Consider the following 17014-nt stretch of genomic DNA (forward strand, 5'->3'; position numbering starts at 1 on the left):
TGGGTATGGGCACTCACCTTGGCAACTGCCAAGCTTGGGGAGTGCCCCGGTATCGTATCACCATCACTTCTATCTTTACCGTTTTTCTTAGTTCGATCCTTTTGGTAATATTTTGAACTAGTAGAATAAAAGTTCTTAGTATGATCTAGTTGTGAGTTTTGCTTTACGATCCCTCTATGTAATCGAGTTTGTGAGCTATATATAATAAAGATTAGTGTTGAGTCAAGGGCTTGACTATTTTTGCCATGATCTTGAGTGAATAAAAGAAAAGAGAAAGAATAAAAAGAAACAAAGAGATCATATGGATCGTATGGAGAGTAATGAGCTCACATAGAAAGAGTATGATGAATAAAAGTTGTTGAGAGTTGACAAACATAGTTTTGGTCATCGTTGCAATTAATAGGAAGTAATAAAGAAAGAGAGGTCTTCACATATAAATATACTATCTTGGACATCTCTTATGATTGTGAGCATTAATTAAAATATGACATGCTAAAGAGTTCACGTTGGACAAGGAAGACAACATAATGGGTTATGTTCTCTTGCATCTGAAATAAATTATATTGTCTTGGATCATCCAACATGATTGAGCTTGCTTTTCCCCCTCATGCTAGTCAAATTCATTGCACCAAGTAGAGATACTACTTGTGCTTCCAAACACCCTTAAACCAGTTTTGCCATGAGAGTCCACCATACCTACCTATGGATGGAATAAGATCCTTCAAGTAAGTTGTCATTGGTGCAAAGCAATAAAAATTGCTCTTTAAATATGTATGACTTATTAGTGTGGGAGAAAATAAGCTTTATATGATCGTGTGATATGGAAGAAATAAAAGCGACAGACTGCATAATAAAGGTCCATATCACAAGTGGCAATATAAAGTGACGTTATTTCGCATTAAGATTTTGTGCATCCAACTATAAAAGCGCATGATAACCTCTGCTTCCCTCTGCGAAGGGCCTATCTTTTACTTCTATCTCCTACCTTGCATAAGAGTCATGGTGATCTTCACCCTTTTTTATCCTTTGGCAAGCACAACATGTTGGAAAGATCCTTGTATATATGGCTAATTGGATGAGTGTTTTCATGAACTATTATTGTTGACATTACCGTTGAGGTAAAACGTTGGGAGGCAAAATTATAAGCCCATATCTTTCTCTGTGTCTGATTAAAACTCCATAGCCATAAGTATTGCATGAGTGTTAGCAATTGTGAAAGACTATATGATAGTAGAGTATGTGGACTTGCTGAAAGGATCTTATATTGAATCTTTCCTATGTTATGATAAATTGCAATTGCTCCAATGACTGAGATTATAGTTTGTTAGCTTTAAATGAAGTTTATGATTCATACTTGAAATTGTGATTGTATTATTACTCTAGCATAAGAGATCATAGGACAAGAATTATATAAGTTGTTGTTCTAAGAATGATCATGATGCCCTCATCTCCGTATTTTATTTTTATCGACACCTCTATCTCTAAACATGTGGACATATTTTTCGATTTCGGCTTTCGCTTGAGGACAAGCGAGGTCTAAGCTTGGGGGAGTTGATACGTCCATTTTGCAGCATGCTTTTATATCGATATTTATTGCATTATGGGCTATTATTACACATTATGTCACAATACTTATGCCTATTCTCTCTTATTTTACAAGGTTTACATAAAGAGGGAGAATGCCGGCAGCTGGGATTCTGGGCTGGAAAAGGAGCAAATATTAGAGACCTATTCTACACAGCTCCTAAAGTCATGAAACTTCACGGAAGACGTTTTCAGAATATATAAAAAATACTGAGTGCAAGAAGTTCACCAAGCGGGCCACACCCTTCCCACGAGGGTGGGGGCGCGCCCTACCCCCTGGGCGCGCCCCCTACCTCGTGGGCCCCCTGGTGGCCCTCCGGTGGCCATCTTCTGCTATACGGAGTGTTTCAATGAGGAAAAAAAAATCATAAGCCATCTTTCCGGACGAGACTCCGCCGCCACGAGGCGGATCCTTGGCGGAACCAATCTAGGGCTCTGGCGGAGCTGTTCTGCTGGGGAAACTTCCCTCTGGGAGGGGGAAATCATCGCCATCGTCATCACCAACGCTCTCTCTCATCGGGAGAGGGCAATCTCCATCAACATCTTCAGCAGCACCATCTCCTCTCAAAACCCTAGTTCATCTCTTGTATCCAATTCTTGTCTCCAAGTCTGGGATTGGTACCTGTGGGTTGCTATTAGTGTTAATTACTCCTTGTAGTTGATGCTAGTTGGTTTAATTGGTCGAAGATCATATGTTCAGATCCTATATGCATATTAATACCCCTCAGATTATGAACATGAATATGCTTTGTGAGTAGTTATGTTTGTTCCTGAGGACATGGGAGAAGTCTTGCTATTAGTAGTCATGTGAATTTGGTATTCGTTCGATATTTTGATGAGATGTATGTTGTCTCTCCTCTAGTGGTGTTATGTGAATGTCGACTACATGACACTTCACCATTATTTGGGCCTAGATGAAGGCATTGGGAAGTAATAAGTAGATGATGGGTTGCTAGAGTGACAGAAGCTTAAATCCTAGTTTATGCGTTGCTTCGTAAGGGGATGATTTGGATCCATATGTTTCATGCTATGGTTAGGTTTACCTTAATACTTTTGTTGTAGTTGCGAATGCTTGCAATAGAGGTTAATCATAAATGGGATGCTTGTCCAAGTAAGGACAGCACCCAAGCACCGGTCCACCCACATCCCAAATTATCAAAGTACCGAACGCGAATCATATGATCGTGATGAAACCTAGCTTGACGATATTCCCATGTGTCCTCGGGAGCGCTTTACATCATATAAGAGTTTTTCCAGGCTTGTCCTTTGCTACAAAAAGGATTGGGCCACCTTGCTGCACTTTATTTACTTTTGTTACTTGTTACTCGTTACCAATTATCTTATCACAAAACTATATGTTACCTATTATTTCAGTGCTTGCACGGCGGTGCCTCGTGTTCTAGGGTTTAGAGAGGGGTTCTTTCCTGACACTAGGGTTATGTCGTGAATGCTCCTCCTTTCATCTGAATGATGTTGATTGTGCCAGTTCTTCTTAAAGGTCTAAATGTTTGTATCCTCGTGGTGAGCTACCCTATGTGTGAATTTGATCCACTAGCTTCTTTGTTGATGCGTACAAAGATATGACCAAGAAGCCCTCACTGTTATGTGGTTTCATGGAAAAATCAATGCTTGATTCAATACTCTTTCAAGTTGAAGAGAGTGTCTATATGTGGTGATGCTAAAATGGCCAAGTTGTTATGGTGCACATTTGAATATATGCTAACACCTATTTCAAAAAAATGCTAACTGATCTGTCTCATGTCTCTGTTTCCTTGAATGAGAAAACTGACTTGCTATGTTAATTAGGACAGGTTGATGATATCTTTTGTCTGTGTGTGCGATTGTTCTTCCCTTGTATTACCTCTTAGTCTGGTGCTTATATTTTGTAGTAGAAAATGTTGGCTACATTTTCACCCACTTGTGAATTCTATATTAGGCTTTGTTTGGGTTATTAGGCTCTGTTTGCGTTACATGATCTCTATTAGGTTATTGTCTGAACTGAACTACAATTTTGTTGTTATTTTGCTTGCCATGTGAACCTCATGTGTATTCTCTATGATGTGTATATTATTCAAAACCTGATGTGTGTATTTAAAACTTTATGTTTAATTTTTGGATCGTTAATCCTCTAATCATATTGCTTTAGGGAAATGACGCCACCACCACCACCACCATGCCGATGGTGCAAGTCAAGGTGCGCAAGCAGCCTTGCAACTGGCACGTTGTTCGGCATCTACTACCAGTCGAGTTTTCTTCATGCAGCGGTAATAAATTATATGAAACTAGTAACCACTATTTTGTTTTTAGTGTTATTGGCATTAATGCATCGTGTATATATCATTTTGCTTTTTGCACATAGATCATCCCATGCAATGCGATGTCAGAATTCAACAAGCTGACCAGAGACTCTGTGACCTTTGAGGCTCCTGGGGGCCCCTACACTATGCAGGTCGAGAAAGGACAAAATATGACAAAGGTGGGAGGAGATGGACGGGTCCGTTTCATCGCTCACATGCGTATCACCGGTGGTGAGTTGATCCCCTTCTCCTTCAGAGCGGAAAGACCCAAGTTGGCTGTGATTTATATCAACAAAGCAGAAGATGATGAAGATGATGAGGATGATGACGACCCACTTGGTGAAGCCATCGTTGCTCAAAGAATGAGGTTGAGCGAGGAGGAGGTGTGCAACCTATGGGACATCATTCCGCCACGTGCTGACTTCGTCGGGGTGCCATTCGTGACCCGCCTGACAAGTACCATGGTTGATCGGCATATCATGGTATGTTGCATTTACTGTAGTAATTTGATAATATGCTTTATTGTTATACTTAGTGTAGAGTCCGATGGTATATATGCTTAGTGAATCTTATATGATCTTATATGCTTAGTAAATCCGATGATCTATATGCTTAGTGAATCCGATAATATATATGCTTAGTGAATCTTATATGCTTAGTGAATCCGATGATATATATGCTTTACTGTTATACTTAGTGTAGAAATGTAGTACTGTCTTTTGATAGTGTAGAATGTGTGAGGCTACTTATTAATTGATATGGTTTTCTTATTCAGAAATTGCCAAAGAGCCTATCTGAGAGTTGTGGTATCAAGCCTGATGAAGAAGACTCTGCTAGAATACGCCTTACCACGAGGGGCTCTGTCACCACTTGTGATTACGGCGTGGACACGGACGGTCGCACACACTTCAACTCGGTTGGGTGGAAGGGCTTCCTCATCGGCAAGAATCTTCATGTTGGACAGGCAATCCTAATTACTATCAGGAACACCCACCGCCCTGGCTTGAGGATGATGGTCGTCATTGATATCATCTAGAACTACATATGCTTGTGAGATCTATCCATGCATGTGTGTGGCTGCTGAACCATATATATGCTAGTATGACTACCTAGTAAAATTATCAACTATGATCTATCCATGCATTGTTAACTACTATATGTGAGTTTGCGAGATTGTGTGGTTATATTAAATGTGGTATTTGTCGTTAATGCTTGTGAGATGGTTCTGTGAACTTAGTTTATTTGCACTGGACTTGTCTTGATTTCCATGAATATTGCCTCTAACTCCTTTTTTATTTTTTATTTCTACTTACCTAGTTGTAGCGTGGGGAGAAAATAGGGCTCTACTACTATGTGATGATAGTAGTAGCGTTGGTAGAGAAAGAGGCGCTACTACTAAGTATTTTAGCTACGGCGCTTGTTTAGAAACGTGCTACTGCTAAATAATAGATGTAGTGCCCTAGCAGTAGCACGGGTCCCCGCGCTACTACTATGTAAAAAACCGGCACCACTAGTAAGGTTTTCTCTAGTAGTGTGTGCGGAATTGTCCTAGGCAATTGTTAACAAGACTGATAGGTGTCATTGCAATTTCATATGACGGAGAGGCATAAGCTAACATACTTTCTCTTCTTGGATCATATGCACTTATGATTGGAACTCTAGCAAGCATCCGCAACTACTAAAGATCATTAAGGTAAAACCCAACCATAGCATTAAAGCATCAAGTCCCCTTTATCACATACGCAACAACCCCTTACTCGGCTTTATGCTTCTGTCAACCAAGCAACCCACTATAAGCGAATCATGAACGTATTGCAACACCCTACAGCGAGAATCCCTCACGCTTGCGTGACATGGAGGGCACAATAGGATAGCACCAAAATAAAACATACAACTCGTACCAATCTAGATCATCAATCAACCGAAAGACAAAGGATATCTACTCAAACATCATAGGATGGCAACACATCATTGGATCATAATATGCGGCATAAAGCACCATGTTCAAGTAGGGATTACAGCGGGGGTAAGGGAGAGTGGACCGCATAAAAAAGATGAGGATGGTGATGATGATGGTGATGCTGATGAAGATGATCACTGCGATGATGATTCCCCTCCCGATGGCACTCCGGCGCCACCGAGAGAGAGGAGGAGAGGTTCTCCCCATTGTCCTTCCTCCTCCATGGCCTCCTCTTGGATGGGGAGAGGTTCCCCCTCTGGTACTTGGCCTTCATGGTGATGATGGCCCCTCTGGGATCCTCCTCCATGCTCTCCGGTGATGATGGCCCCCTCCGGCAGGGTGCCGGAGAGGGCCTAGATTGATTTCTCGTGGCTATAGAGGCTTGCAGCGGCGGAACTTCTGATTTAGGTTATTTTCTGGAGGTTTGGGCATTTATAGGAGAGGTTGGCATCAAGAACAAGTCAGGGGGCCCCACGGGAAGTCCACGAGACACAGGGGCATGCCCCCACCCTCGTGGGGCCCAGGGACTCCCCTCCGGTAGATTTTTGTTCCTGTATTTTTTATATTTTCCAGAAAAATTCTCCGTTGATTTTCATCGCATTCCGGGAATTTTTATTTCTGCACAAGAACAACACCACGGCAGTTCTGCTGAAAACAGCGTCAGTCCAGGTTAGTTCTAATCAAATCATACCAAAATCATATAAAATTATTGTAAAGTTGGCAGGAATAATTCATAAATTATAGATACGTTGGAGACGTATCAGCATCCCCAAGCTTAATTCCTGCTCATCCTCGAGTAGGTAAATGATAAAAGAAATAATTTATGAAGTGTGAATGCTAGCAAGTTCATAAGTTTGATCAATGATAGTTCCAATCACTTTTTCTAGCATCATTTCATATCATAACAGTAGTTCAACTCAAGAAACTTCTCATGACCAAGTAACAAGCTATTCACATTTTAAAGTATAGATCATAAACTTTCTTGAAAACTAACAAACCGTGCTCTTAGTCATCAAACAATTGCAATTCATCTTATTTTTGGGAAGGGTCTATGTAAGAGCATTGATTCAGCAAACTCCACATAATCAACTATCATTTAATCTTTGACAATTGCTAACACTCATGTGATATTTATGGGTTCAAAGTTTTAATCGGACACAGAGAAAGATATGGGCTTATAGTTTCGCCTCCCAACCTTTTACCTCAAGGGTACTGTCGACAATAATAATTTATGATAACCTACATCCAAGTGGATATATATATATATATATATATATATATATATATATATATATATATATATATATCTGGATCGATCCAACACAAAGTGCTTCCCAAAGGAAAAAGTGTAAAAAGGAAAGGAAAGGTGATGATCACCATGACTCTTGTATAAGGATAGAAGATAAAAGTAAAAGATAGGCCATTCGCAGAGGGAAGCAGAGTTTTTCATGCGCTTTTATGGTTGGATGCACAAAATCTTAATGCAAAAGAACGTCACTTTATATTGCCACTTATGATATGGACCTTTATTATGCAGTCCGTCGCTTTTATTTCTTCCACATCACAAGATCGTATAAAGCTTATTTTCTCCACATTAATAGATCATGCATATTTAGAGAGCAATTTTTATTGCTTGCAACAATAACAACTTACTTGAAGGATCTTACTCAATCCATAGGTATATATGGTGGACTCTCATGGAAAAACTGGGTTTAAGGATATTCAGAAGCACAAGTAGTATCTCTACTTGGTGCAAAGAATTTGGCTAGCATGAGGGGGAAATGCAAGATCAACATGTTGGATGATCCAAGACAATAGAACGTTTCGAATATAGGAAAACATAATCCATTAAGTTGTCTTCCTTGTCCAACATCAACTTTTCAGCATGTCATATTTTAATGAGTGCTCACAATTACAAAAGATGTCCAAGATAGTATATTTATATGTGAAATCTCTCTTCCTTCATTATTCTTTCATGAATTGTTCAAGTGACCAATTCTGCGTTTGCTAACTTCCAAGAAGTTTACTACCTATACTTATTATGTGTGTAGTCATTACTCCTCATGTTGTAAGCATATGAAACGTATATAAATTCAAATTTGTGATATTCAATTCATTCAATTTTACTCATAGGATATATGTGAAGCACGTGAGTATATGACAAACTACTCCAAAAAGATATAAGTGAAGAATACTGAGTAGTCAAATAATTAAATAGCCATGGGAGGATTCTTCTTCATTCAGGATTTCAGATCCAATGATTTTATTCAAACATCAAGTAAAATTTAAAATACGCTCCAAGAAATACACATATCATGTGACAAATAAAAATATAGCTCCGAGTAAGGTATACCGATAGTTTTGAAGACGAAAGAGGGGATGCCTCCCGGGGCATCCCCAAGCTTAGGCGCTTCAGTCTTCCTTGAATATTACCTTGTGGTGCCTTGGGAATCCCCAAGCTTAGGGTCTTTCCACTCCTTATTCTCCTCATATCGATATCTCACCCAAAGCTTGAAAACTTCAATCACACAAAACATAACGGAACTAGTGAGATAGTTTAGAATGATAAAGAGTAAACCATTCACTTTGGTACTGTCAAAGACAAGGTTCATAATTGTTCTCACACAATGCCTACTGTACCATATCATTTCTACAATTTATATTGAGAAATATAAGCCATAGAACTAGAAAACAAGCAAACTATGCAATGAAAACAGAATCTGTCAGAAACAGAACATCCTGTAATGATCTGAACACCAACCATACTTCTGCTACTCCAAAAATTATGAAATAAAATGGTGGACGTGAGGAATTTGTCTATTAATCTTCTGAAAAAATAATCAACTCAGTCGCACTCTTCTGTAAAAAATGCCAGCTAATCTCGTGAGCACAAAGTTTCTGTTTTTTAGAGCAAGATCACATTAACTTTCACCCAAGTCTTTCCAAAGGTCTTACTTGGAACTTTATTGAAACAAAAGATATAATGCATGATTAATAAAGTAGCTTAATCACGAGAACACACAAAAACAGTAAGCATAAATATTGGGTTGTCTCCCAACAAGCGCTTTTTTTAATGCCTTTTAGCTAGGCATGATGATTTCAATGATGCTCACATAAAAGATAAGAATTGAAACATAAAGAGAGCATCATGAAGAATACGACTAGCACACTTAAACCTAACCCACTTCCTATGCCTATCGATTTTGTGAGCACACAATTCATGGGAACAAGAATCAACTAGCATAGGAAGGCAAAACAAGTATAACTTCAAAACTTTATGCACATACAGAGGAAACTTGATATTATTGCAACTCCTAAAAGCATGTATTCCTCCCTAATAATAATTTTCAGTAGAATCATGAATGAGTTCAACAATATAACCAGCACATAAAGCATTCTGTTCATGATCTACAAGCATACAAATTTGACTAGTCTTCACATAAGCAAAATTCTTCTCATTCAGAATAGTGGGAGCAACCTTCTTCTAAATCCACTTTAGATGATAGTATTATTCATAATCCAAAATATATAAGTGAAGTTCATGGAGCATCCTAGAGTTAATATAGACTAACCAATATCCAAGCTCAAAATATATAAGTGAAGCACACGAGTCATTCTATAAAACCATACTCAAAAGATTTAAGTGAAGCACAAAGAGCAATTCTATAAGATCATACTTAAAAGAAATAAGTGAAGCACATGAAGTATTATATAAATCAATAAAGGGCTATCTCATACTAGCATAGTTCTTAAAGGAAAAATAAAAACACAAAGGACACAAATTATGTGAACAAAACAAAAGCCGATGTATACTGATAATTGTTGAAGAAGAAATATGGGATGCCAACCGGGGCATCCCCAAGCTTAGATGCTTGAGTATCCTTATATCTACTGTATTGCAACTTCACCATGGTACATACCCCCCAATACTACCCATAGATTCATCAAAATAAGCGAGCAACTCATAGAAAAGAGAATCTGTCAAAAGCAGGACAGTCTATAGTAATCTGGAAGTTTAGTATATTTCTGTAACTCCAATAATTCTAAGAAAATATGAAAATTTGAAAATTTTATACAGAAGTAATGTGCAAAATGTTTCAGACCCATTTGACTTTCCAGTAAAAAATATAAATTCACGCGCTATAGCCAAAGTTTCTGCTTTTGTACTGCACAAAGTAAACAAGCAATCTAATCATACTAAAACCAAGGCTTGGCACATTATTTTTATAATACAATGGATATATACAAGGGGATAATTATTTTCAGAGAAGCTTCCATGAAAAGTTTTACATTGTTTCCATGAGCATGAACACAAGTGTTCAAGGTCGACCCTCACTTCTCCAATGCATAACCTTCCAATCAGTTCTCTTATTGAAAAAAATTTTAGGTATGAGAGGCAAGTAATTTTTTTTGTATTTTCATTCTTTAAACTTTTTTTGTATGTTTCACCCACAACTAAACAGAAACAAAAATGGAAAAACAAAATCTACTTAGTGAAGAAAGCAAACACGCATACACAAGAATATCAACCCCACGCTATTGCTCCCCGGCAACGGCGCCAGAAAAGAGCTTGATAATCCCCAAGTGCAAGGAATCATCATAGCAATTCCCAAAGGTGGAAGTGAAAAGTATGGAGTGTCGAACCCACAAGGAGCTAAAGGTAAGATCAATATTATCTCAAGCCTTATCTGCCACTAATACGACTCTACGTACACCGAACGTTTGCTTCCAACTAGAAACGAGAAATAAAACTACGTTGTGGGTATGAAGAGGATAACTTTGCATGATATCGGAGAGATAAAATATAAAAGTAGGTGCTGTTATCATAAAGTTATAATATATTACTAAATATTATAAATAGCGAGTGTGGAATAATGATGGGTCGGTGTGCGGAATTGTACTAGGCAATTATTAACAAGACCGATAGTCGTCATTGCAATTTCATATGAGGGAGAGGCATAAGCTAACATACTTTATCTTGGATCATATGCACTTATGATTGGAACTCTAGCAAGCATCCGCACCCACTAAAGATCATTAAGGTAAAACCCAACCACAACATTAAAGCATCAAGTCCCCTTTATCCCATACGCAACAACCCCCTTACTCGGCTTTATGCTTCTGTCACTCAAGCAACCCACTATAAGCGAATCATGAACATATTGCAACACCCTATAGTGGGAATCCCTCACGCTTGCGCGACATGGAGGGCACAATAGGACAGCACCAAAATAAATCATACAACTCGTACCAATCTAGATCATCATAGGGTGGCAACACATCATTGGATCATAATATGTGGCATAAAGCACCATGTTCAAGTAGGGATTACAGCGGGGGTAAGGGAGAGTGGACCACGTAAAAAAGATGAGGATGGTGATGATGATGGTGATGCTGATGAAGACGATCACCGCGGTGATGAATCCCCTCCCGATGGCACTCCGGCGCCACCGAGAGAGAGGAGGAGAGGTTCTCCCCATTGTCCTTCCTCCTGCATGGCCTCCCCCTGGATGGGGAGAGGTTCCCCCCTCTGGTACTTGGCCTTTATGCTGACGATGGCCCCTCTGGGATCCTCCTCCATGCCCTCCGGTGATGATGGCCCCCTCCGGCAGGGTGCCAGAGAGGGTCTAGATTGATTTCTCGTGGCTACAGAGGCTTGCAGTGGCGGAACTTCTGACTTAGGTTATTTTCGGGAGGTTTGGGCATTTATAGGAGAGGTTGGCATCAACAACAAGTCAGGGGGCCCCACGGGAAGTCCACGAGGCACAGGGGAGTGCCCCCCACCCTCGCGGGGCCCACGGTACTCCCCTCCGGTAGATTTTTGTTCCAGTATTTTTTATATTTTCCAGAAAAATTCTCCGTTGATTTTCATCGCATTCCGGGAACTTTTATTTCTGGACAAAAACAACACCACGGTAGTTCTGCTGATAACAGCGTCAATCTGGGTTAGTTCTAATCAAATCATATAAAATTATTGTAAACTTGGCATTAATACTTCATAAATTGTAGATACTTTGGAGATGTATCAGCGACCATGGTGCACTCTCCTCCCCCACGGCCACGACAGCAGCCACCGGCTCATCGGGGCGACGCCTGTGACAACGTTTCCACAGCATCCTCTGACCCCGAAAACCCAATGTGACCAACGTCGAGTTCTTCGAGAGTGAGCTCGGGAAGACGCTTGGACTACCATCGAGCGACGGTTTGAGGCGCTCATCGGTCAGATCAGCGTGCAGGGCCTGCTATGGACCACCCAGCGCCGGGGGGCTCTGGCGACCTGCCTTACGAGGTTGGTTGTCCGGCCTCTACCAGAGAGCTGCGGCAGTTCCAGTGGCCCTCCTACCGCATGTTCAAACCTGATGTTGGGGAAAAGTACAATGGCAAGACTCACCCGTCGGAGTTCCTCATGGTCAAGTAACATGAATTATAGAACAGGATTACCGTACTACTCTAGCGCGGATCTTACTCTGGTTGACCTACGAGGTTCGGTAGTAACTTGATCAGAAGTTTCATGATCATCATCATTAGCTTCCTCGCTAATTGGTCTAGGAATCACTAGAACTAATTTCTGTGATGAACTACTTTCCAATAAGGGAGAAGGTACAGTTACCTCATCAAGTTCTACTTTCCTCCCACTCACTTCTTTCGAGAGAAACTCCTTCTCTAGAAGGATCCATTCTTAGCAATGAATATTTTGCCTTCAGATCTGTGATAGAAGGTGTACCCAACAGTCTCCTTTGGGTATCCTATGAAGACACATTTCTCCGATTTGGGTCGAGCTTATCAGGTTGATGCTTTTTCACGTAAGCATCGCAGCCCCAAACTTTAAGAAACGACAACTTGGGTTTCTTGCCAAACCACAGTTCATATGGTGTCGTCTCAACGGATTTCGATGGTGCCCTATTTAACATGAATGCAGTCGTCTCTAAATCATAACCCCAAAACGATAGTGGTAAATCAGTAAGAGACATCCACTGTTGCGCGTCGGTCCTAAACAAACGGTTTTTAACCCCTTCCCAGGACGGCCTTCGGAACCATCACCACGTGAGTGTGTGCAATAGGGGGTCCATCCCACACGACCCAGAAACCGTCGGGGATATGGAACAGTGATCCAGAGGCCTTCCAAAATATAATTGTGCACGATGCAGCACACACTAAATTCTTTCGCATGTGTGGTATCGGTGATTAAGCATTTCTAATGACGCAGTGAAACCATACGGTCTATCGTAACGAACCGTTGGGAAACAATATCTAAGGCACACGGGCCAACATATAAACTGTGTGTGATTTGTGCCCTATCGCACACGAGTTTTCTGCGTAACCCGTCTGCCATGCTAGACTCCATCGCACACGTTTTCCAACAATTACCGTCTGTGATAATGTTCTATCACAAACGATTCAGGAGCCCCTTCACACACATACAAGTGTTGCAGACCGTTTGTGATTTGTTAGGTATCACCGACAGTTGCCGCAAGAGTGACGTGCGCTTTTTGTTTGGGATCCCACACGTTTCCTGAAAAAAATACGACTGGGATTGTATTTTGCATTGGGCATGGTTTACTCCCAGTTCTCGTGTGTGATAACACGATATCACAAACGGTTCCGGAGAACCTACCCACACGTAATAGCGCTGCAAATCATTTGCGATCTGATGTGTATCACGGACGGTTACGCTATGATTGACGTATGCTTTCCGATGTGGATCGCACACACTCATTTAGTTGAACCGTCTGCGGTGCAATTTCCAGGTTAAAACAAAAATATCCCATTTTGAATCGGCATGCAAAAAGAAAATTCGTCACAATATTCAGTTGAACAAATAAACAAAAAATGTCCCATTTTGAATGGGCATACAAAAAGCAAATTCGCCACAATATTCAATTGAACAAATAGTGTCCACAAGAAGAACATTCATCAGATTTCGCAACAATCGCAATTGAACATATGGTAGCTAAATTCCAATGATTTGTCCACACATATATGAATTACATAATTAATCATAGTTTACGAAATACGAAGACATCATCAGATGGAAAACAATGGATCCATGTGTTATATGTTTAGCGACTAACTCTTACTCAATGTTTCAGGAGAACGCATGCTGAAATCTTCATTATCACCAGTGGGATTGATGTAGTGATCCGGGAACAAGTTGCTGATAAATCTCCGAACCATCAGCAATTCACCAGTCAGGAGCGGTTCAGGTGTCCTCGGTTTTAAGATGAGTTGCAGTATTTTTAAGATCAGAATGTGCCATATGAGTGGAGTAGAAGATATTAATTAAGATAGACTAACTGGTACTAATTCACGAGGATCGTCACAACTATCAGCAGATTTGTAGATGGAGATCATGTGTCTGCAAACATAGTATCCACAATGGTTGGTCCCTGCTTCTTGCTGAGGACACTAATTTTTTTGTACAAAATTAGTCATGTATTTGTCCAGATAGGAACAACCTAACCGGTGTTAGATTTATTATTTTTTCTTTGGACTAAATAGAAAGAGGTTTATTTAGAAGCTTGAACATTTTACTAGCGTAAGGAAAGGTATTTGCAGACTGTTGGATAAATTTTCCGAAAATAATGGATTTCGGTGTGTTACTGGAGAAACGATCTTGTGTTGCAGAGGTAGTGTCCTCTTGAACACCATAGAATTCAATACCTATCCAAGAATTGTTGAAGATGCGTCAGATCCTGAGCGTTTGTTGACTCTCTGAGAGAATCGATGTAGTAAACTATGTTCTTGTTTGGATCAAGGAATACCAATATCCAGTGATTTCTACATATTAAGAAAGCCATGAACTTACGAATGATGTCGAAATCTAAAAGACATTCAGTGTATGCGTGGTTGTTTACTTGACTTACCATTCATGATATGGCCAGAGAAATGATTCTACATGGGACGTGTTTTCGGAGATACGGATGACCGTGTTAATGGCCCAGTCCCGTCGGTCCTTTTCATGTAATGGTGTGCCATTTTCTAATGCAGGATCGTTGAAATACACACTCTCACTTTGTCTTCTCTGCGTGTTCAATCCCCTGAGAGGAATAAAATGCAATTAATTGTTTATCATTTACAGCCTTGTATGGAGAAATTGATTAGAGATTGTTAAGTACTTACAAAATCACGCATCTAACAAGAGTGGCATCGAGCACGTTGAAGTTGAAGAAGAGATGTAAGTCCTCGAAACTCACAATGATGGAACCAGCATCGTGTCGGAAATGATCTCTATTATAGTGGACTAGCAAATGGTGATGACCTTCTGACATTTGATCCATGCAATATTCATGTAACTCATGGCAATTGGAGCTGCACTCATCAATCTATTTGCCAACAAGAAATGACTGGCCATGGACGTAATTACGTGCTTCAAGTACGCCTACTTTATTTTTAGCAAGCAACAAACGTACTTCTTCATCACCCATGGCGTCAGAAATAATATTACTCCCCGATTCGAACAAGCTGATGTTAATTTGGTTCTGGGCGATGAATGCTTTAAGTAAGAGGCAATCGTTCTCTTTTCTCTTCACTCTCCCGCTGCGCTTCCTCATGGTCATGGGTGTAGCCTTTTTGGCCACTTCCTCTTTGGTACTTGAAGCATTTCTGGCAGGACGTCTGGTTTCCTGCACGGTAGACTGCCGAGCAGACAGTGAAGCTTGGACGGACTGCTTAGCAGACGGTTTATCTATGTCGGACCGCTGAGCTAGTGGTGCTGCTGTGACGGACTATTGGGCTGTAGGAGCAGAGGCATCGGACTGCTGACCATGCGTTGAAGCTATGTTGGGTTTCTGCGAAGGTGGTGCCAACTAGTCGGTGTGCTGAGGAGGCCGTGCCAACGCGTTGGGTTGCTGAGCAGGAAGTGTTGACGCATTGGTATGTTGATCACGCACCTGCGGACCGAAGGACTGATGAGCAGTCGGTCCTGGACCTGTAGACTGCTTAGCAGGCAGTTCCGAAGCATCAGACTACTTAGCAGTCTATTCCACTAGGTTGGTCTGCTGAGCATGTGCTGCAGCTGGATCTCCCCCCACCGCTTCAGCGGCCAGCATCTGAACCGGTGGTGCGTCATCAGTAGTCATAGGCCTTGCCACTGGCTGCTTCGGGGCAGAGGATGACATGGCATGTATGCCACAAAGTCAGTCCGGTTGATCACAGGTTGGTGCATCAGCCCCGCAAGAGCTGCTGTGGCAAGGAGAGCGTCACCGGTTGAGGGGCGACAGTGGTTGCTCTTGGCGGGGCTTCAGGAATCTCATCGATGAACTCTATTTCCTTCCGTGGCCACTGGATGTGATGTAATAGTGTTTCTCCCAAGGTCCTTTGCTCATCGAAGTCTCCTAGGACATTCTTCAGGGCAAATTCATTGCATCCAGGCTTTACTTCAGTCACGTAGTGTAACACCCCAGATGTAACTTTCCCAATTTGTACTCCAACTCTTGTAGTTTTCGGCGTTAAGTTATTTTATTTCCTCGGGTTCGGGTCCTTGTCTCCGTGTGTTGTTTTCGTTGTCATGCATCTCATATCATGTCATCATGTGCATTGCATTTGCATACGTGTTCATCTCATGCATTCGAGCATTTTCCCCGTTGTTCGTTTTGCATTCCGGCGCTTCATTCTCCTCCGGTGGTCATTTCTAGCTTTCTTTCGTGTGTGGGGATTAAATATTTCTGGATTGGACCGAGACTTGCCAAGCGGCCTTGGTTTACTACCGGTAGACCGCCTGTCAAGTTTCGTATCATTCGGACTTCATTTGATACTCCAAATGTTAACCGAGGGACCGAAAAGGCCTCATGTGTGTTGCAGCCCAACACCCCTCCAATTTGGCCCAGAACCCACCTAAACCCTCTCCATCATCTAGAGCATTCGATCACAATCGCGTGGCCGAAAACCGCACCTCATTTGGACTCTCCTAGCTCCCTCCATCTATAAAACTAGATCCTCTCCCGAAATTCCGGATCCAAACCACCCCTAACCCTAGCCCCGCTCCTCTCTGCGCGGCCGGACACGTCCGCCGGCTGCCGGACAGATCGCCGCAGCCACTCGTTGCTCGCCACGTGGAGCGCCGCCGCCTCCCACCGCGCCGGCCCGTGGGGCCCGACCGCGGCCCTCCCGGCCCGCCTTCCCGCACCGCCTCGCGCCACCTCCCGCTGCTTGCCGCGCCACCCCGCTCCGCCGC

Source organism: Triticum dicoccoides, chromosome 2A (genome assembly GCF_002162155.2).
Source record: "Triticum dicoccoides isolate Atlit2015 ecotype Zavitan chromosome 2A, WEW_v2.0, whole genome shotgun sequence".
NCBI classification, from domain to species: Eukaryota; Viridiplantae; Streptophyta; class Magnoliopsida; order Poales; family Poaceae; genus Triticum; species Triticum dicoccoides.